Source organism: Culex pipiens, chromosome 3, assembly GCF_016801865.2.
Source record: "Culex pipiens pallens isolate TS chromosome 3, TS_CPP_V2, whole genome shotgun sequence".
NCBI classification, from domain to species: domain Eukaryota; kingdom Metazoa; phylum Arthropoda; class Insecta; order Diptera; family Culicidae; genus Culex; species Culex pipiens.
In genome coordinates this window covers 21,948,279-21,972,292 of record NC_068939.1, presented here as the reverse complement: position 1 = coordinate 21,972,292, position 24,014 = coordinate 21,948,279, and the positions used below count along the sequence as shown (strand labels likewise).

The 24,014-nt window shown below is 40.1% G+C and overlaps 1 protein-coding gene and 1 pseudogene across 2 annotated transcripts in view; both read right to left on the bottom strand.

Annotated features, from left to right (window-relative positions):
* Positions 1-24,014, bottom strand: part of LOC120425581 (protein bric-a-brac 1-like) — a 364,434-nt gene that overhangs the window by 125,499 nt on the left and 214,921 nt on the right. The window lies entirely within an intron of this gene.
* Positions 9,044-9,907, bottom strand: LOC120429535 (eukaryotic translation initiation factor 3 subunit G-like; annotated as a pseudogene).

The window sequence follows — 24,014 nt, the reverse complement described above, 5'->3', positions numbered from 1 at the left end:
TCTATTTTATTAAAAAAAATATTTTGTACATAGCATCCGATCAAAATATGTTTAGACGTAGCCTCTTTGGTCCAGGAACTGTCAAAATGACATTTTAAAGTTTCATACGACCTTTCCAAATGTTTGGTTAGATCGTTACATCAGATCATCAAATTATTTTTGCTTAAAAGTCAAACCTGTAACCTTTTTTTTGTGTCCAAGAGAGCTAAAATAGGTTGAATCGAAGAGAAGTTTTTTGCCAAAATCGAGGAAAATTGTTATTTGGAATAATTTAAAAATTAGAACTATTGCTCGAAACACAACATATTTTTTTATGATTTATTGCATATTAAAAATGGACATAAAATTATGATTAAATGGTTATAACGTGTTTTTTTTAATAGATGAGGTGTTGATTTTATCTTCTACACAGAAAAAAAATGATGGTAATATTCATCAGGAATTGGTGACAGATTTTGTGGCAAAAAAATGATTTATTTTACCCCAGAAAATTATGAATTTTCACCATTTTTTGATGAATATTCATCAGGTTCACATTTTTACACATTTTTTATGTAATATTACTCAAAAAATGAGGTAATATTCAACCTACCAAATTTAAATTTTCAACATTCCAAAATTCATTTTTTTTTCTGTGTAGTATCACAGCGAAAAATCCCATGGTATAATCTCATGCAAAAGCATGCACATAACCTTTGTGAAAAAAGACACATACATACTGCAGTTTTTGTAAACACAAAAAAAAGTTGCACTAGACGGGATACACACCCAGCACCAACAGTAAGGACTGACACCTGAGCCCGCTCGGCCATAAGACCGATGAAGAACGGAAAGTATAAACGCATATATTAGCTTGACAATTTGATCAAGTAGGTTTCACAAACTGGTGGGCTACATATTTCAGGGTGTAATATTATATAAAATTTCATGGAATAATGCAAAATTTAATATACACCCAGGTCTCAGGACACGTAGCGATTATTATTTTTTTTTGTTGTGAATTTTTTTTGCATACATTTTTTAAGCCTGAAAAGCTATTTTTCATCATAAGTTCACCATAGCAGCAATTTTGAGGTTTTTCGACTGTTGACAATGTTTTTAAATGAAAAAAATATGTAAAATTAAAAAAATCACTTCAAAACTGGATCTTAATTAGAATTTTAAAATCGTTTGAAATATCTAGCTTAATTTTATGAATTATATTCAACCTTCTTGCTTCAAATTATTGTGCAGTAGAAGTCTCATTCCACCACAAAAATATTATAGAAATTGGAATTTGTTATAATGGCGACTAAAAATGTGAAATTGTGCAAAAAAATGAAGATGCTTATTTTTGTGTTGAAAAGTGAAATGGTTTTTTTTTAAAGAAAATGTGTATTTTTCTCTGGAGTAGATTGTCATATACAGCAAATTTCAACTAAGATATTTCCTAATCTTTTCTTAAAATCAGTTCTCTACCTTTCCCACCACGTCTGACCATTCCAAGTCTTAGCTAGCTGTGCAACCGGTACCAAAATTAGCATAATATTCAATCATTACGAGCAAAGCGCGTTGCCAGAGGTTAGCAATTTTCCGTACTAAACCGCTTCCAGTCGCTGCCGCCTGTGTGGGGGTGGAATTTTTCGGGGGCTGACAGGAAAGAAATTAAAGGCTGGCCGGGCCAACAATAATGATGTAAAGCGGTTTTCGGTGGCGAAGAAATGTTTTCCGGTCTTTGACTAAACCATACACAGGGGGAGAACCAAGGTAGTTATGATCATAAAATTTCACCAATTACCCCGAAATAACTCAATTTAGAATATTTTTGGCGGGAAAACTGCTCTGTCTTATCATTAGACGGGTTGGGCCGAAAATTCTGCTTCCACCACGGTGTGGTGGATTTATGGCTTCCTGAAGTTTGCTTGCCCGGTCCTCGGGCAGCCAAAATAATAGAAACATGTGTTTTTTCGGTGTGCTATCGGGACACCGAAATCACACTTAGAAAATTGCACACCCCAAAATAAATTGCATAATGTACGGTGGCGTTGCTGCTGCAAGTCGCGATTGCATAAATGACCCAAATTATAAAGGTGCATCGTCGTCGGCGGACTCCCGCCGGAGGAAGGTGTAGGTGGAAAATAATTTCCGCTGTTGGAAGAAAATTATTATTCTAAACGTTTTCTTGGGAGTGTGTGTGTGGTGTTTCTTTCGTACGTTTTGGTATTTCTTGTAGACACTTATTTATGGGTATTTTCGGTTGCAAATGCCACTTTGCTGTGATGTGGTTATTTTTTATGGCTTTATTTTGGACAACAAACGCCAGCCAAATATAATCAGTACAATCAATCAAACCCCCACAAAAGGACCATGTTTGGCAACAAAACACAAAATTGCATTTGCAACCCTTTTGATTGCACTACTGGTTGTGCACCCAAAAATGCATATAATATAATAAATGTGCCACTTTCTTTTCTTTTGCTGGTGTGAAATGTATGTTTGATCGAAGCGCGATAATTTGCATTTTCTTCGGGTTGATTTTCTTTTGCAGAAACAAGCCAAATGAAGAATAACAATGAGAGTGGGAGAAGCTTCTTAAGAAAGAAGCTGATTTTGTGGCATATCCTTCGACTTGCTCGATGTAACTTGACTGAAATTTGCTTCTGTTTGGTTATTAGGGTTGGTTTCAACACAATGCACATAAATTAACTGAACTTTTTTTTTGTTACTCAACTTGCTACAAATTTTAAATTTCTTTATTGCTTTAAACAATATATTACAATTTCTGTAAACGATCTATCTTTTCATTAAAGAAATCTAAAAATTTAACTTCAACATTTCGATAAGGCATTATTTTTTCCATTCTTTTATGTTTTCTTTTGGTGTAGCTAACAATAATATTTCGAATAATAGTGAAATCTTGAAACAAAACTTATTTGTTCTCCGAGCCCAGATTTTTGAAAACTTAGGATGGCAAGGCAACATTAATCGTGAAAAATATTTATTTAACAAACCTTTTCGCCGTGAGGACTGAAGAAAGGCTTTGGAATCGAAATATGAAATTTTAAAATAAATTTATCATTATTTTGGCTATGATCTTTGAACATAAGCTTTTGTAAACAATGGAAAATAAAAAAATCAGCTTTAGATTTTTAAAAATTATTGAGATACCAGGAAATCAATATTTGTTCGAAAATTTTCAAGTGCCCATAACGAAATATATTACAAACAAACCTCTTTTTACGTGGTGGCGTTACGCTTTTTGTTTCGTAGATTGCTCTTAAACCGTACAATATTTTTGCATACTTCAAAATGCGTTTTGTAGATCTGAACAAAATCTACAAATTGCATTTAAAAGATTGCAAAAATGTTGCGTCGTTTCGGAGAAATCAACAGATTAGCAAAACGTAACGCAACGCGTAAAAAGAGACCAGTAGTGAAACCTATTGTTTTAGAACTGGCATTCAGCATTCGAGAAAAATTAAGAGACAAACAAAATCAGCGAACAAAACAATAATTATTGACAAAAAGTTAAAGTTCTCATTAAAACAACTAGTAAACTACACAGAAAAAAAAAATCCGGTAAATTTACATCATTTATGATGTACCAAAAGTGCACGTCATTAATGATGTAAATTTAAGTTATGTTCATTGGAAATTTAAATGCCTTCCGATGTAATTGAGCAGAACAAAAACCGCTTTGAAAACATGTAAATTTCCAATGAAATCTACGTCCCCCCCGTCAACTCACCAATGGGGAACACAATCGCAAAGTCGTTACTCGGGCTGCCATCGTCATGATCTAATTGTCCTGTAGCATATTGAGCGGCTTCTGCTGCTGCATCTGCTTGAGCTGTTTTTGTTGTTGGTCTTGGGCGTATTGATAGAACTTTGGTTTTGTCAGATTGGAGGAGAGAGAGAGGTCTATCAAATATTAGTACGTAATTCTGCAACGTCTCACTATCATTCCAAAAAACTTACCCTTAAATGTGACCACCCGTTGCTGCCTCCGGCCTTTCCGTGCGCCAGCGTTATTTTTCCGGCAACACCGCTTTCGCCACCGTATATCTAAAAAAAACACTGCACCAACGGACGGGTTGTCCACCAGCGCCATCCGCCAGCAAAACAGTTCTCAATTTCGTCAGATAGATCACTAGCGGGATGGACTTTCTCAGTCGAGGTCACACTTCCGACACACACATTTTTCAACGATCGCAGTAGGCGACGCTGTGGGTAACAGCAAACAGCCCTCCCAAATATTTATAAACAAACCTTTTTTTTACGGGTCATCACTCCCCCGCTCTCTCCTTTTATTTCCCTTCATCATCCATCGAATTCCTCACAATCCACTTACACTAAAGAAAAAGAACCGTCCACTTGTGCGCTTCCCGTTTATGGCGGATTCTGCGGCTTGGACCATTCCACGTTCAAAATCAGATGGTCGTAGCCGTGTCCGTTGAGTAGCTCGATGGCGGTGGTGTTGAACCACCCTATTGGAGGTGACGTGCGCGGATGCAACCCTGCGCACAACGGCGCTGCCGTTCAAGAGAAAAAGTGACACGTCACACACAGTTAGTTCTAAGCCAGCTTCGCAACAATAAAGACACGTTTTGTTGTTACTCGCGCGTATTTTATTTTCCGACAAAGTTAACCGGATCCGTCCCTCCTTTTCGCGTTCCCTGCTGCCGTCGGTACTCTGCTAATCCGGCCAACAGGTTTTGTGCCCAGGAACGCAGCGGAAGAGGAGTTCGGTCGCGCGGAAGCTGAGGAAAAAGTTGAAGCCGGACGATTGGTGAAAAGTTCCGGCAAGATGGCGGACCAGCGCTACGCCCTTCCCAGACTGACCAGCGTAAACTACCACACTTGGAAGTTTAAAATGGAGATGTTGCTCATCAAGGAGCGGTTGTGGTCAGTAATCTCCAAGGAGAAGCCGCAAGTTCCCTCGGAGCAGTGGGTGGAGAAGGACGAAGTGGCGCGTGCGACGATTGGCCTGTGGGTGGACGACAACCAGGCTAGGCTGATAAAAACGTGCAAGTCAGCGAAGGAGGCCTGGGAGAAGTTGAAGGACCACCACGACCAGCGTTCCGTTGTGTACCTCCTCAAGAAGCTGGCCCGGCTGGACCTTCCGGAGGGCGGCGAGGTGGAGGAGCACATCCAGGTGTTCAACGAGCTGGTGCAACGAGTCGAGGATGCTGGCCAGGAGATTCCGGACAAACTCCGAGTGGCGCTCATGATGGTTTCGTTGCCAGACTCGTTCGATCCGCTCGTCACGGCCATTCAGCAACGGCCTGTCGAGGAAATCACGTCGGATCTGCTGCAGGCCAGCCTGATGGCAGAGGCGGAGAAGCGGCGTGAACGTTCAAGCGCGGTTGAGGGCGGAGACAAGGCTCTACGCTCGAACGTAAACAAAGGAAAGGGCGGCAAGGGTGGCAACAAACAGCAGCAGCAGCAACAGCAGCTCTGCAATCACTGCCACCAGCCTTGCCACTTTTGGAGGAAGTGCCCCGAACGGAAGAAGGAGGAGTCGACGAACATGAAGCCAGAGTTAAGCAAGGAGGGTAAGGTCAAGGCGAAGCAAGCAGACGTTTCGGACGAACCCCTCGCTTGGATGGCCGGTCACGGAGGATCGGCAGAATGGTACGTCGACAGCGGCGCGTCGCGGCACATGACCGGCGACAAGCGGTTCTTCAAGGCGCTTCAAGAGAAGGTGAGCGTCAGCGTGACGCTCGCTGACGGAGAGAAGGCGGAAGTTCGAGGCACCGGAAGCGGAACCATCGTCGGAGTCAACGGTGAAGGAAATCCGGTCGACATCGAGCTCCACGACGTCCTCTACGTTCCCAAACTCACCAGCGGACTGATTTCGGTGAGCACACTTGCAGCGAAAGGATTCGAAGTTGTGTTCAACGGCGAACGCTGTGAAGTCCGGAACCGTGCAGGAGTAGTAGCAGCCCAAGGGACTCGCCACGGAAGCCTCTACCGATTGTGCACTCCGGACCAAGCAATGATCACAGTGCAGAGGAGCCACACTGCCAACTGCCAACACACCTGGCATCGTCGGCTCGGTCACCGTGATCAAGAGGTGGTTCAAGCGATTCCGGGGAAGTTTGCGGAAGGGATCAAGGTTGAGGACTGCGGCGTACGTACGCTCTGCAGCAGCTGCATGGAAGGAAAGATGTCTCGCACTCCATTCCCGAAGCAGTCTGTGCACGATACGAAGGACAAGCTGGATTTGGTGCACACGGATTTGAGCGGCCCGATGGAGGAAACCCCGAGCGGAAACAGGTACTACCTGTCGCTGATCGACGACTACACCAGAATGACGTTCGTGTACCTGATCCGGAACAAGTCCGACGCTGCGGGCAAGATCGAAAACTTTGTCAAGTTCTGCAAGACCCAGATCGGAAAGACCCCGCACGTCATTCGGTCCGATGGAGGCGGCGAGTACGTCAACAAGGCGCTGCAGGACTTTCTGCGCCGAGAAGGAATCGTGAGCCAGTTCACGGCGCCGTACTCTCCGCAGCAGAACGGAGTTGCCGAGAGGAAGAACCGATACCTCAAGGAGGCGTGTCTGTGTATGCTGCGCGACGCAGAGTTGGAGCCGAAGTACTGGGGCGAAGCCGTGCTGACGGCGACCTACATCCAGAACCGTCTACCGTCACGGTCGATTGGGATGAGTCCGTTCGAGAAATGGTACGGGAAGAAACCCAGCCTAGAGCACATGAAGATCTTCGGGAGTGAGGCGTGGGTGCAGGTGCCCGCACAGAAAAGGAAGAAAATGGACGTGAAAGCGCGAAAACTAGTGTTTGTGGGATACTCGAACGAACACAAAGCATACCGTTTTGTCGACAAACAAAGTGTACGTGTGACGATAAGTCGTGATGTGAAGTTTGTCGAGGATTTGCGTATGCCGGACGAGCGAAAGTGCAGTGAATTCAAAAGTGAATCAGCGAAGCACAACAGTGAAGATCAAGAAGTGTCCCCGATGGAGTCCATCGTGCGAAACGAGCTGTCTGATGATGACTCTTTCGAGGGTTACGAGTCCGCCGAGGATCTGTTCAACGGCGAAGAAGCGGTGCAAGAGGCGGCGGCGCCGGGTGACCCACCTGGGCCGGGCGAGGCGGATGCTCACCAGACAGCGCTGGAGGCCGCACCGCGAGCACCGGATACAGAGCCAGCAGGTCAAGGACAACAGCTGCGATTGCTGCCGGACAGATCTACGCGAGGACAGCTGCCGGCCAGACTGGAGGACTACGAAGTCGGCCTGGTGGTGATGGAGCAGGACGAACCAGCGACGTACGAGGAGGCTGTACGTTGTTCCGAAAAGGAGGAGTGGGTACGAGCAATGAAAGACGAGTACAAGTCCTTGATGTCGAACCGCACCTGGCAGCTCGTGGACCCCCAGCCAATCGCAACATTGTTGGCTGCAAGTGGGTTTACCGGAAGAAGCAGGATGCAGATGGCAAAGTCGCAAGATTCAAGGCTCGGCTCGTAGCCCAAGGCTTCTCGCAACGCTACGGCTACGATTACCACGAAGTCTACGCTCCGGTTGCCATGCAAGCATCTTTTCGAGTGTTGCTGGCGGTAGCGGGTCACCGGAAGATGTCCGTGAGGCACTTGGATGTTAAGACCGCCTACCTTTACGGATCGCTCAGCGAGGAGATCTACATGCGGCAACCACCCGGTTTCGCCAACAAGGAGAAGCAGACCAAAGTGTGCCGACTGCTCAAGAGCATTTATGGTCTCAAACAAGCGGCGCGAGTCTGGCACCAGACGATCACGGGAATACTGTCCCAGTTGGGTTTCGAGCAGTGCAAGTCGGATTCGTGCATCTACAAGCAGCTGGTCGGCCAGGACTGGATGTTTCTACTCATTTACGTAGATGACATCCTTGTTGCCTGCAATCAGGAGGAGGCGATCAACAGAATCGAGAGAGAGCTGCAATCAAGACTGGAAATAACGCGACTCGGTGACATTAGTCTCTTTCTTGGGATCGAAATCGCGAAGGACACCTCTGGAGTGTACGCCCTGAAGCAGCAAGCGTTCATCAACAAACTCGTGAAACGCTTCGGCATGGACGGTGCCAAGGGATCCAAGTTCCCGATGGATCCAGGTTACTTCAAAGTATCCGGAAGCAGCAAGAAATTAGCCGACAACCAAGAGTATCACAGTCTGATCGGTTCGCTGCTGTATCTCTCGACACACACTCGCCCGGACATAGCAGCCAGCGTTGGAATACTCAGCCGGAAGGTAAGCTGCCCATCGCAGCTGGATTGGACGGAGGCACGACGGATTCTGCGATACCTGATCAGCACCGCAGATCACCAGCTGGTGCTAGGAGGAGCTGAAGACTTCAAACTGGTGGGCTACAGCGACGCGGACTGGGCGGGAGATTCAGCTGATCGGAAGTCGTGCAGCGGATACCTTTTCCGCCTCGGAGGTGCGACTGTGAACTGGACGAGCAAGAAGCAAGGGTGCGTCTCAACTTCAACCATGGAAGCCGAGTACGTCGCACTCTCCCAAGCAGCTCAAGATGCGGTCTGGCTGCGGAGCTTGCTCGAAGACATCAACGAAAAACAGTTGAGGCCAACAGTGATTTTCGAGGATAACCGCAGTTGCCTTGATTTTGCTGCATTGGATCAACAGAAGAAACGATCCAAGCACATTGACACGCGGTATCACTATACCCGGGAGTTGTGCTTGAACAACACCATCAAACTGGAGTATTGCGCATCGGAGGACATGATCGCGGACATTCTGACCAAACCACTTGGATCAACCAAAGTCAGGAAGTTCGCTGCCGCAATGGGTCTGGTGCCAAAACTGGACGACGAAGGAGCCCAGGGATGAATCCGCGAGGAGGAGTGTTGAACCACCCTATTTGAGGTGACGTGCGCGGATGCAACCCTGCGCACAACGGCGCAGCCGTTCAAGAGAAAAAGTGATACGTCACACACAGTTAGTTCTAAGCCAGCTTCGCAACAATAAAGACACATTTTGTTGTTACTCGCGCGTATTTTATTTCCGGCAAAGTTAACCGGATCCGTCCCTCCTTTTCGCGTTCCCTGCTGCCGTCGGTACTCTGCTAATCCGGCCAACAGGTGGCGGCGTCGCGGTGGGACTTGAAGTGCACGTACGCGAAACCCTTGCACAGGCCGGTGTTCTTGTCGCGGGCCAGGAACAGCTTGCTGTGCGGCCCAATCTTCTTCACCAGCTCCTCCAGATCGGATCGGTCATCGTCTCGGACAAGTTGGAGATGTGGATCGCCGTGGTGTCGTCACGGCCGCGCGGATTCGCACCCAGCGCCGCCTTCTGGCTGTCGCGCATGCTTGGCGGCACATACTTGCCACTCTTGATCGGCGCGCTCGACGACTCCGGCTGAGCCGCCGGCACCGGGTTTGCCTTGCCCGCCTCGTACGACGTGCCCTTGTACGGACACTGCACGGACCAATGCTCACCCTCGCAGATACGACACTTGGCAATGTTCTTCAGCGAGTCCAGCGCGTTGCCGGACTTTTGCTCCTCCTCCTTGTTGCTCACAAACTGCATGTAAATGTCTTTCGATACGAACGTCGTCTGCGGGTTCGGCCCCGGCCGAGTCGCCAAACTTGGTCCAGTTCTTGCGCTTGGCCAAACTCTTCGGCACGACGAGCCGCGTAATCTTGTACGTCCGGACCACTTTCACCTTTTTGACGTCCTTGTACTTGTACTCGGTGACCACCTTCTGGCCGTTCTCGACGATCTCCGTCGGCGGCGGCAGCGATCCCGAGTCCAGCTCGACCTCATCGGCCCAGGAGGATTTAATTTCGTCGAGCGCCGGCATCGTCGTGAACTTTACTCAACTGCTAGTTTAACAACGAAAAACGATGGAATTATACCGGGAAAGCTGGAAAATGTTCCGCTCGCCGAAATTTACTTTTTTACGAGCACGTCAAAAATGCTATAAACAAAGCTTGACGTTTGGCAATCAATGAAATTGAAAATGAATAGACCGGTAAACTAAAATGTTGATTTTTTTTCGGAGTTCAAATTACCCAATTTAGGGTAACCCTGAATTTTAAACGAAATATTTTATTTTTCTTCTTGCAACACAAGGAGCATGTTTGTACAGTAGGGTGAAAAGAAAAGTTGGAAATTTGGAAAACCTCAAGAGATATCCCCTGGTTCGATGCCTTAGGCAATAGTAAGAAACTGTTCCAATCTTTAAGCAGATAAGTGTCTCCATAGATCGTTGAAGTTTGTATGGAAAAAATCGCAAAAATGTATGATGAAAAACATCGCTTCAGAATTTAGCCGGCAGGTGATTGCAGACTCGGAGCGTTTTGCACATTTCGACAAAGTTGTAGGGAATTGAATTTCCTTCAAGAATCTCATACTGGAAAATGTTGGGTGATACAGATACTTATTTTTACCTAAGGAATCGAATCAGGGGGTACCCTAATTTCGATTTTTTTATTGTCACCCTATTTTGAAACAGGTTTTTCGTTAAAATTTTACACTAGTTCAGTTGTTTTTCAATCATCAGTTTAAAAAAAAGTAAGATTTGACGAAAACAAAAATTATAGCGAAAAAAAAACATATAGCGATACGAAACATCGAACATTTTCAAAAATTCAAAATCAACCTGAACATGCTGAAAATGATTCTAATGATATTTTTCTTGCCCCCTGATTTTTCGGTCCAACATTGAAGGGATGACAAAAACTTTAAATCCAGAGTTTTTTTAATAGGTCCTATAAACATACAAAAGACAATAGTTTATAAAAAAGCACTAGAACAGTTCAAATTTGGGAAAAATAAGGGGAAAAATCCTTTAGGTTTTGCTCCAGTTTCACAAACAATTTTACTCCCAAGCTTGAGAAAAAACTCAATTTTGGATAAAGCTGTGTTTTAAAATAAGAATGCATTTCTTGTCGGAGTTGTAAAATATCTTAATCATAAGTATGCCAAGATAGCCGTGCACATGAATGCAAACTCCGACAACTGTGACAGTTCTTTTTCGTAGCAGTCTTTTGGACAGTTTTTCTTCGTAGCAATGATCACAAAAACATTAAAGATTTTTTTTTACCGCTGAAGCATATAAAAATAGCAGCAGTAACGATCCATAATTTAAGTGCCCCGTATTTTACTGTCTTGGAAAAAATACCAGATACGGTGCCTTTCCGTTCCATTGATCTGGGCTCTCCATCAGTGCACATGAAGTTAAACTGGTTAGTTTTGGCGTGATTCACGCCAAGCGTGCCAAGGTGAAATTGTAAGGTTCCTCGCTCCAGATACTGCTCACCCTTTGTCTTCAGGCAGGAGATGAAGCAGAAGTACACCATCCGCATGATCCCAGTCGCAAGGACGACGAATTTCAGGTTGTGTGTGGCCACTACAAGGGAAACTAGATCGGCAAAAACTTCCAGGTTTACCGTTAGAAGGTTGTCGTTCACATTGAGCGGATCCAGCGTAAGAAGGCCAACGGAACGAACGTGTACGTCGGTTTGCACCCATTCATGTGTCTGATCGTCAAGCTGAAGATGAACAAGGTTCGCAAGAGGATTCTGGGTCGCCGTCGCTGGACGCAGGGTGGCGTTTTCCAAGGACAAGGGCAAATACACCGAGGAATCGGCCGCGACCCCTGCGATGAAGGCTAGCTGTTAAGCTCTCCCCCCACAAATTCAGACCGCGATCCTTTTTTTAACAATAACGGGCCTTCTGTGATTGGCTGTTCCGTTGCATTCTAAAAGAATAACAAATTCAATTAAATTTGATGTAATACTTCCACAATTAGGCAGCGGAACCAGCCAAAAGCAGTTAAAGATGAACGAAAGTTAATTAGTTTTAAATAAGAAATAGAATACTTACTGAAGTTTTCGAAGCTGAACCATTTAATTGCTAAATTAACAAATAGATGCCGTCCGCGACTATTTTTAAGTTGCCCCTCACCAGCATCCATTGTTTTTCAAATCTCCCGGAATACTTGCATCCACCATGACATTTTTCGAGATTGTTTTCATAAAATTGGGCACTCTATCCACAAACAACATTATTTTGATTAGCGCAAACCATTCATAACATTGCACTGAACGGCAACGAATGGTTTGTTGTCGTCATCCGCTTAGCTGTCATTCTCAAAACAAAGTTGAAATTTAAATGCTTTATGCGTTTACGTTAGCAAAATTTTACATCAAAAGAGCATTTACATGCTTTTCATATTTTCAAATTATTGATTTCTCAGGAACAAAAATTCCATTTAAGTGTGATTCATGCATTACGTTGAATCTCGTTTTACAATAAGGTTGTTTAAATGCGAAACATCCTTTTACAATGAATTTCAAAATTACATTGAGCATGTTTACGTTGAAAACATCGTTTCAGTGTTGGGTAAATTTACATTTTTTTTTCTGTGTATTCACGACGTGTTTTCTGGGCAGCTTTTAGAAGAAAAGATAGTCATCGCTACTTTCAAAAGTGGAAAAAGGAAATTTTCTCAGCTTTTTAATGCTTCAAAGAGCGAAATATTTTTTTCTATAAATTTCTGAGATAGATTTTTGTTTTTAATTCCTTCTTTTTTTTATTGGAAACCTTTAATTAACAGTTTAGGAAACTTGTCAAATGATTGTTTAGGTGTCAATTACTCATCAAAATGTGCAAAATGAGACAAGAAACAACTTTGTTGAAGGTTGCAAATCGCGAAACCTTTTGAAAATTTAGTTATAATTGAATTTTTGAATATATGTGGGATTTACAGTTAAACCTCGCAAAGTGCGCAGGCGTTACGCTATGTTTTCTCCGATTACTTTAAAACTACATAATATTTTTGCAATCTTTTTATGCTGGTTGTAGATTGGCACAAGACGAATAAATTGCTTCAAAAAGAATGCAAAAATATTATGCCGTGCTTGAGAAATCGACGAAATACAAAGCGTAACGCCTGCGCACTACGCGAGTATCAAGAAATGTATCAAACCGTGAAATTCTAAAAAAACATAATTTTAACAAGAATGAATAGAATTTACATACATTTGGAGTACAAATTTCACCAGTGTGCTTTAATTTAGCTGATACATTCGATTTGTTGCAGGTTTGAGATTGTTAAGGTCTTATTTCCTTCTACAAAATTGTTTCTTGTCTTATTTTTAATATTTTGATGAGTAAATGACATTATTTAATTTTCCGTAAAAGAGCACCCTGCCAACAAAATCTAAATGTAAACTTAGAAATATGATGAAAGGTCCTCAAAAACGCTGATTTGAAAATGTAACATCCTGTATCAGAACAGTTATATTATAATAAAAACACTTTTTGAAATTAAAAATATATTATTTGACAAGTTTCCTAAAGTTATTAAAAAGTTTCCAATAAATAATGAAGTAATTTAAAAAAAGCAAAAAAATGATATCAGAAATTTCTCAGTGAAACATCTTGTTCAAAAAAGCTGAATATTTCCTATAAGACAGTTTTGAAAGTAGCGATGACTATTTTTTATGAAAAGTTTGTTCTAGCAAACACGCCGTGTATTTAGAATACATTTTATAATGATTATTTTTGCATTTTGAACAAATTACAACTTTTACATCATTTCACAAATTTTGAATTTTTTTTAACAAAGATCTGTAAAAGACAAAAAAACGTATTTCTATAAATTTATTTATATTTTGCACATTTTTGATATTGGTATAACTGTAATGATTTATAAAGCACTTCTTGTCTCAAAATTTCGAAGAAAAGGCTCGCAATTTGAAATTTAGTTTTTAGATCTCAACCAGAGCCGAGGGACAAAAACTTATAATACAATTAGTATCAGCCTAAGTCCTTATTGAATTTTACTAGGTTCGGTGAAGTTCTGCTAAACATATTGTTTTGGTAGATACAAAAAAGAGTAATTTTTATCTGCATTTTTTCATTTATTTTTATCACAACCATTTACATTTCAGCTCCACCTTAAAATCTATATGCAAATGCCATCTCTAAGTCATGCTCCCGTTTCTGAAAGAATTTAGACATTTCCGAAATTGAATCACAGCCCATAACAGCAAACTAAAACCAGAGCAAAAAGCTAAGCAAAAGCAGTCCACCTAAACAAGTGCATACACTGCCTTATAAAATATATATTATTTTATTGCCCAGCCCAAGAAGCGCTCATGGTTCTTGGCCCGAATCTAACATGCCAAAAAGGTCGTTTCTCCGGGGGTGGTAGAACGGGGTTAAGAAAATTTCCAAACTTGACACCAGCCAAGAAATAAAAAAAAAAAACAGTGCATAACATAACATATAGAAATGCCTCCCCGAGGAGCAATTTAAGGCGAAACGTCAAGAAAAAAAAATACGTTGAAGGTAGGTGCACCAAACAACATATGAAAATGCATAAAATGCATCTATTTTGGCTGCGGAGCAGCGTCTTGACAAAACGGGTTGAGAAGGTGGGGGTGTCTCAAGTTTCAGGAAAATATATTTCATTTCTATGGTTGAAAGACTGCCGTGTGCCACCTCAAAGTTTCATTTGGTGTGAATAAAAAGTGCCTTCTCAAAAGGAGAGTAGTGGGGGTGTGGTAAGAATGCAGTTGCACTTTGCCCACTTGTGGCGGAGAACACACGGGGAAAGCGGGAAAATAAAATGCATTAGGGTAAGGTGTTCTTGATTTGAGCTGAACTCAAAATATTTTTTTCTAATATTTTTCATTACAATCATAAAGCTTATATGAAGTAGAAACGCACACAATTGCACAAATTTGATAATCACCATCACATCGCTGTTCGCTACAAAGTGAGAGAAGAGAGCGAGAAGAGAATGAGAGAGTCATGCTCGTGCTTTGCTTCTTTGCTGCCAAGATGCGAGCGCAGCGCAGTTGGTAAAAAGGCCTTCACTTTGAAGGAGCTGAGTACAATTCTCGGTGATTTTGCTTGTTTTCTAACAACTGTACTTATTTTTTTAATTTTTAACAGGTCAAAACCAGCACCGTTTCCTCTTGCCGAAGAAGTCAGCGGATTGTGTCGTACCAGTGGCGGAACCGGAAGAAACCGGCGCGCGATGGCTTGAGAACTCGAAATGGGCAACTTGGCACGGAACATCGCGTGGAAAAATATTAAAAATATATTACACCTCGAGCTTGGCGGTGGCGGTTGCAGCACTTTAGGCGAAGGAAAGGTGCAAAAAAGTGGCACCTTTTTACTGTATTTTTTTCCAGCTCTTGTTTTAATGTAGTTTTCAATTGGTGTCGGCCAGGTGACGCAAGGAGGTCCCTTCTGCTGTTGGTGATGATGATGAGGTTGACTTGCATTTCAACCGCTCATTACTGCGAGGACGAAATGTTTGACGAATGTTGTTATTAACTGGCTCGAGAGTCGACTGTTTTCTGGGAGGGGGAGAGGGCGGGGAAAAGTTGTACCGTTTCGTTGTTTGTAATGTTGCTGGAAATGGGGGGTAGTTTCTTCAACTGTAAATATCGAATGTTCCTCTGTCGGGATATGGAACAACTGGAACGGCAGCTGGACTCGGCTGATAAAATATTAAAGTTTTCGTTTGATTGTGACATCGCACACAGCCTGTTTGCACTCTAAGAATTGATTGGATAGTTGAGGGAAAGATGTCCAGTAGACTGGTTCTAGACTTTGTATCGTGTTAGTTTACAAGAAAAACTATCTTTGACCCATTTTCATAAGCCTGGCATTTTTCAAGAACAATTCTCATAATGCTCAAAAAGAAAAAAAAGTAAGGTCGAATGCCAAATGGTCGAAAGACATTACGGTCGAATGAACAAAAGTTCGAAAGTGGACAAAAGGTCGAATGGATAAAACGTCGAAAGGGCAAAAGATCGAATGTGAAAAAAAATAAAAAAAAAATAATTATACATTTCTAAAATTTTCTTGAAATTTTTTTTTCTTACAGACAAATCCGATTTTTTCCTGTGAGTTTATCCACCCTTTAAGTAATGATATTTTTTTATAAAATATTTTCCAAACCATTTTTAAGAAGTTTTCCATTCCCTAAAATATATTAGTTTTTGTAATAATATTGTGAGTTATCCCATTCTTTCCAACATAAGCAATTTTTTTTAAAAAGGGTGACGTCTCAAATATTTTTTTTTAATTCTTACGACAACCTACCTATTCTTGATTGTCATAATATTTTTGTGAGTTTTTCCATTCTTTCATGCATGAGCAGTTCTTTAAACAATATCGGACTTCTAAAATATTTTGGAAGTTTAGTTTTAATTGTAAAAACAACCTATTCTTGGCTGTAAAAATATATTTTTTTAGTTTTTCCATTCTTTCAAATTTAAGCAGATCTTCCAAAAATAGATTCAGCTTCTTAAAATATTTTTAAATTTTAATTTTAGTTTTAATAAACATATTCTTGACTGTCTTAAATTATTTGTGATTTTTCCATTCTTTCAAATATGAGCGATTCTTTTTTAAAATACTACTTCTGATATATTTTGTAAGTTTTTATTTCATTTATAAAAAATAATGGTTGGAATATTTTAGTGACTTTTCCATTCTTTCAAAAATAAACAGTTCCGCATAATGAAAAAGTCTTACTTCTTAAGGTGGTAGATCGTCAGCTGTGTTCTATCTTGTGACAACGACCATTTAGTACTTTTCGAGAAAATCGATTTTTAAAGTTTGATGATAAATATTTTCAAAACTATGAATGGTAGAGCCAAACTTTTTGAAGCAATCGGTTCGTATACTATCGCTTAACAAACGCTCCAAGTTTAAACTAATTTTGTTACACCAGTTAAAAGATACAGTCTATTATGTAATCAAAAATCTGAAAAGCACGTGTCACAAGTGTGTTTTGAAAGTAAAATTGTACTGCGTGTCACAAGTGTGCACAGAATTTCCATACAAACTAAAATAGACTTATATCAATCGTTTAACCGACTTAATCAGTATATTTTCAAAAACAAAAGATTGCATTGCCTTCAGAAAATGTGTATCAACATAAATTTGTGAAAAACAAGGAAAATTTTCCACATTTTCCAACAACATGTATGACGTGTCACAAGTGTGCACGATCATTTTGATGATAAAATGGTCTATGTCACAAGTGTGTATTGCGATATCCGGGAAACGGAAGTGAGTTTCCAAAATCGGGTTAAAGCATTTTGTAGTGTTTGTTAAGTATAGCAAAACGTCATCATTAACTCATTTTCGACCAAAATGGTCTATGTCACAAGATAGCACACAGCTGACGAGATGGTGTCTTTCACTTTTGGGGCTATAACTGTCAATGATGGTTCTGAATTCAGGGTTCAAAAATAAAAAAAATGAAATGAAAAAATAATCACTATATGTAAAATGCTTCAACAAGCACCATAAAGAAAACAATTTTTTGATTGAAACATTCTAAATCAAGATTTGAATGTTTTTCTAAAACAAACATGGTCGTCAAATGGCCGACCGGGAATGATGCTTTCCAGAGCCTTAAATATTGTAGCAAGTTTTCTATTCTTTTTCAATCCATCCTTCATGGTCACATTAAATCCTTTGAAAAATCTGACTTCAAAAATATATCTGTATAGATTTAAAAAAAAATATTTATATTTTTCAAAAATTAAATTTGTTTTTATGAATTTGACATTTTGTCCTTTCGACCTTTTGGCATTCGACCTTTTGTCCATTCGACCTTATGTTTTTCGACCTTTTGTCATACATTCATTTTTATTGAATACTGAAATTAATGTGAAGTACGTTTCGATTGCACATTTAAATTTACATCTAAAATTAGCGGAAACAAGCAAGGTTACTTGTTGCGATACAGATTCCTTCCCTAAAATAATGTGAAATTCTGGTAAAAAATCTTAATGCAACATTTTCGTTACGCTCTTTCGTAACGTGCAACACTTTTCGTTTTCTGGATTGACACCGTATTAGAAATACTCTCCTAAGGACAAAGCTCTCTGTCGACAATTCGGCCTTTTGAAGGCATTTTAATGTAATCCAGTCTTGACATGGCATATTGTCAGATCATGAAAGAATCATCAAAAATCTGTAGAGCTCGAAGATAAGACCCATACTTCAAACATTAGAAAACCTTGTTTCAAATGCATCCCAAACATTGAACTAGTCTACGGCCCAACTGGTTTCAATTTGACGAGCTGCTTTTCCTCAGCGAAGTCAAACAGCTGACGACCTGAAACAAACTGTTCCGACTGCCTCTCTCCATCAAACAAACCCCTTCTCAACGGAATCGTTCCCGTTAGGCGTGGGTAGTTCAGAGTGCTACTGCCAGCCGCACCAAACTCCGGAGGACAATTTTGCACAAAGTTTGCTCAAAGATCTTTTAATAGTTAAAATCAATGTTGGCTTGAATTATTAAAACCTGTTTCCCTGCGTGCCCGTTCGGTCAACTTGAGCACTCCAGCCTGTTGGACATCTTAAGAAAGTCCTCGTCTTCGATTCGATCAAGACGTTCTCTGCGCTGCAATTGTTCAGCTCCCCCATCTCAATGGTTCACAGATTTGAATAAATATCTGATTAGTTCTTGGTTTTTGTTCTCCCACTTCCCCCCGTTTCGATACAGCACGGTGCAGGTCGGTTAGCAGACTTCATATATTACCTAGCAGTTCAAACAGCTTCTGCAACGTGTTTGCAAATCCAGTTCTTCTGCATATGCACATGAACGGTTTTGCTGTTGCTAAAGTCGGTTAGTTCTTTAATTATCTACTTAGCAAAAAAGAGCATAAACTAACTCAACACTCTCACGAGCGCTGGTTGACGTATCATCCTTATCAAACAGATAGAAGAGCAAGAAGAGGGAGAGGTAGCTACTCTATTAAAAATTTCCCCATCAATGATCGAATCGGCAGCGGCGCGTTTTTTTTTCATTGATGGTTGTTGTTCCAAGTTGTTATGTTGCGCGCGATTGTAGGCCCGAAAGCCGCCAACCGACCTCGCGGCGGGTAATGCAAAACCTATTATTATCGTTTTATATTTCTCCAAATAGCACACACATCGATAAACTCAACGTGGCAGTACAAACGAAACGCGGCCGAAAAAAATGAACAGAGAGAAGCCGATCCCCGGGTGTACATATATTAAAAATCGTAATCATATCAATTAAAAAACAATTAAACAAATTATCAGACCAAATAAAATTCCATTTAATTGTTAAGTTTTATTAACATACTTATATGCATACACACCACAGTCGTTCGGGGGGTTATGCACTGAATTTGGGCGAGGAAGAAGGTTGGTACGACGGGGGAGTTGAATGCAGTGTTGTGGTTTCGTTGATAAATGAGAAATTGACCTAAGTGCCACAATTATGTCACATACCAGGGAATACTTTAGATTAGTAATAATGAATTTGTTTGAAATAGAAATTAAAACATAAATAAAAATATCGAAAGAATGATTTCGATTTCCAATCACCATTTAAAAAAAATCATTATTTATTATTTTTTGAAAAATTGTTTTCCGTAAACAAATGATCCCGGATACATTGAAATCATAAATTAAATTTCGTTTAGTTTAAAAAAAAAAAAATATTTATTTGTTAAAGCTTCAAACCATGATTAAATAATAAACTATAATAACCAAATAGAGTAAAAAGAATAGTTTTCATCGGTAAAAAGTTATTTTATAAATACTCTTTATTGGAAACAGGGTTGTTAAAATATCAAAATATCAGCTCTCAGTAACTATAATTATCCCGCCTGAATATTCATGCCTCAAATACAACTGCTCTTCTCTCTTTATTGAAACTCTCAGCGCCGAACATAGCCGAACACGTTTTCGTGTTTACACACTCGCGATTGACATTTTCCTTTTCTCTCTCATTCCCGCTTCCACGATCATCCTATCGCAACAGCGTTTAACCACAAAAGCCGCCACAAAACCAATTTCGCAAACGCAGTTTAACGGGACGTCATGCGTGGTCGGCTCCTAATCGCCATCTCGCGTTCTCTTATTGCAGTTTTTGGAGAGATTGAGAGACTCAGCGGTGAGAGCGCATAGCCGAGGAAAAGGGGAGGAGTGATAGAGAGAGAATGACATCGCTGGGAATCACGAGACACTAGAAGAGATCTCACAAGCTATAGTGACGGCCGCTATACACTCGGATGTTTTTGGTGCAGAGATAATCAATTGAAAGCTTTTCTATCACTCATTTGCAACACAGATTGGAAATAAAATGTATTAGCCTTATGTAAGTAGAACAATGAAATATGAAGAAAAATATCTGATCACTTTCGTTAGATTTAAATGCAAAATATTCGGCAACAGAAATAAAAAAAATTGACGACTCAAGTGTGAATCCCTCAATGGACCACAAATAACAAAAAATAATGCATATATATGGTTAAGGAAGTTGGATCGTGACTCATTTTAATTATTCATTTTTCACATTTCATCAGAGCGATTGAAGAGATTTTCAATGGGAAAAGTTTTCGATAAAAAAGACATTATTCAAATTTCTTTTAAAAATTCATTAAGAAGTTAGAATTTCGAAAACATGAATTTAAAAACAAATAATGGTTTTTTCTTAGATAAATAAATACATAAAATAATACAAATCAGCAATTGCACAGAATTTTTGTCATCGATTATTTTTTATTTTACCAAGCGCCTCCCACATAACCAAAGAAGCCACTTTGCGTCATTGGTTCGTCCATAAAAGTTTCCATACAAATTTGACAGCTTCCCATGTCCATACAAAAATGGTATCCTAATATTCTAGAATCTTTATCTTGAGAATGGACTTTCTAATCAATTTCTATGGAAGATAAGGGCAATTTGAGAAAAAAACAACTTTTTTTTGAAATTTCCGATTTTTTATATATATATATATATATGCTTTTGAGGATCAAAAATGACAAATCATATTTTTTTGGAACACTTTGAAAACACGGTCGAATAAAGATTTTACTTTATTTTTGGAATCTCATAAATAAGCATAAGCATAAGCATAAGCATAAGCATAGGTGCCCACCCGCAGTTGCTACTCCGTTATTGACCAGGACCTCCAGAAGTTACATCCACGAGCCGTGGAAGATAAGTGGGTGCTATCTTTCCTCGCTTCGCAACTTCTCAAAGGCCCCTATCATGCTGATCAATACCGGCGCCGGCCACGACCAGTGGTAGGGTCACGGGGAAGTGGATGGGAATGTTAGTCCGATACTTGAGTGATAGAGACCGCCCAATCGACTGCTTCTCCGACAAAGTATCACATGAGTTTTGAGGGGGTTAGTAGATGGGTATGAGGTCAGGATTCACGAGTGGCAGTGATGTGACCATGAGCATTTTGTTTATCGGTTGAAATTTTTAAATCTTAGGCAGCCGGCTGCGGAAAGATAGATAATTGATTATTTAAAATGGTTTATTTTTATCGAACGCGTGCCAGCCGAGCATTAGTGCTATGGGCTGGACTTGTCAGTATAATTTTACTGTTTTTTTCAAAAATAGTAAATAAATGACGCTTTACTCTTCATATAATCGATAGTTTGATGAGTAATTACTAAAACTGAAAGTTGGAATAAATTTTAACGATCATTTACGACGAAAATTATCGCGAAAAATCCGGACTGTGCGTCCCAAGAAGCACTGCACTTGAAGACATTATTCAATTATTATGACCAATCACCCCATGCACACAAACAGCGACACAAAAGAGACGAAAATTATCGCGAAAAAACAAGACTGCGCGTCCCCAGAAGCACTGCACTTATGAAGGCATTATTCAATTATTATGACCAATCACCCCATGCACACAAACAGCGACACAAAAGAGACGAAAATTATCGTGAAAAAACAAGACTGCGCGTCCCCAGAAGCACTGCACTTCTTTATTTTTGGAATCTCACAAATGTTTATAAAGTACACCGTTTTGGGAATAAATCCACCTTAAATTAAAAAAAAAATGTGAACTTTTCCTATGTTTTTCAAAACGTTATGAAAATTACTGAAAGATTTATTCGGGCCATTGCTAGTTATATTTCAAGCTTTTGCTTTTGAGGTGACAAACATTATTATCAACTTAATATTGATAACGATTGTAAAATAGATTGTAAATAATTCTGAAAACATTGAACAACTTATAGTTATCCATTTAAAATTAAATAAAGATATTTTTTTTAAAATTTCGAGTTTTGGGACCACACATCGGTAAAAAAACGTAAATGTTTAGGAAATAAATATTCTCATGAAATCACTGATATTTTGCAACTTTTTGATAGTAGCTAACTGAAATGATGTTTAAAGCAATTTGTAGTACTTTTTATTTCGAAGTTTCGAAAATCAGGCTTAATTTTTTTATATCAGAAATTTCTCCAGATAATGAGGGGAGTAATAAAAAATATCAACTTAACAATGTTATTTATATTGAAAACACTTGGGAAATCAATTGTAAATCATGCAGAATGTATAGGAAAAAGCGTATTTATACATTTTTGACATATTTATCAAATTTTGGATAGTAAAAGTGATGTTAAATCTTGTTTTTATTGTTGACCAGGCAAGCGAATAAAATTGAAAATAAAGGATTGCAAATGAAAATTGCAATTTTGATCTTTCGCATATAATCATCTGAAATTTTGGTAGGAAAGTATAAATCATGAAATCGGATTACGAAATAGTTAATATATAAATTTCTGTAGTGTATTTTTTGACTCCATATCTCTCTAAAGCATATCAAAAACTTGTTTTTAAATAACTGTTTAGGCGTGTACCAATTTTTCTCGAATTGTCCTGAATCATATTAAAAAAATGAAATTTGTAAGGTTGACAATTTTATGGTTCAAATATCACACTTTTTTCTGTGTACCTAGAACTGTGGTTTAATTGGTCACATGGAAGGCCAGTACTAAGTTTAAGGCAAACAATACAAAAATCGACAGAAAAGGTTGATTTCTGGGAGAATTGTTCAATTCAAACTCTTAAATCAATCAAAATCCAAAAGACAATTTTATCCACCAATAAAATAATTCTCTCATCCGTTCCACGTTCGTCATTCTTCCCATCAACCCAACAAGTTCCCTTCACCACCGTTGCGGTTCACCCCCCCCGATACTGCTGCTGATGATGTTGTTATTATTGTTATTGTTGACGCAGTAAATTCATGGGTGCTGAATGCAACCGCAGTTTGGGTGGGTTCCGAAACCACACACAAAAACACACACACGCACACGCATTGCATCCGAGTTCCCCCTCTTCCCTCTGACTCCACAATGTTGTCCATTTCAACGTCCCTTCGTCCGATCCGATTGACCGCCGTGGTTGAATTGCAACTTTATTGGCCGATTCTCGGCGAGTGAGACTCTGTCAGTGATGAGAATGTCACCGGTGAAATAAAATCGTTTGCGATATTTTAGATTATCGAGTGATTTTTTTTAGATTCAATATTTCACAACCCTGATGAAATGGTTCAACCGATGTTGCAAGTTGCAGTTTCCAGATCTGATTCGTTTCGTTGGAAAGCAGTGACCACTTTATGATTGAATGAATAAAATGTTGGGACGATTTTTTATCCACTCTCTGCATCATTTACGAGTACGAAGCTGCAACACTCGTTTGACGATGCATTCACAGCTGACTGACTGGATTACGTGGATTTGTACCAGGAAAGAAAAAAAAAACGAAACATATTTTCCTAGAATGTAAAACAAACACATTGTGCTCAACGTCTCACTTTATCATTTTTGAAATAGTTTCGCCCCATTTCAGACAAGAGCACGGAAAAATAATATCACAAGACATCATTTCAGAAAGTGCAGCAACGTTTTCTCATCAGAGCGTATACTTTCGCGGCGCGAAAGAATTAAGAGTGGGAGGGGGAGCGGGAGGTGGGAAATCATTTTTCTGCGACATCAACGATCAAAGCGAACTGGCTTTCGTAAAAGGACAAACGTCCTCCCACGTGGGCTTTTTTTCAGGACTGCCAGGCTGGGAGGAAGGATGTTACGTTTGAAATGAGAAAGAGAGAGGGTGGCTAGTGCTAGAGCCTATATTATCCATAAATCCTTTTCATGCACTTCATCCATGCATAAGTGTGGCTTATTTATGGTAGTAGTTGTTGTCTTCTCATTTCGTGTGTTTCTTCTTTGCATACTTAT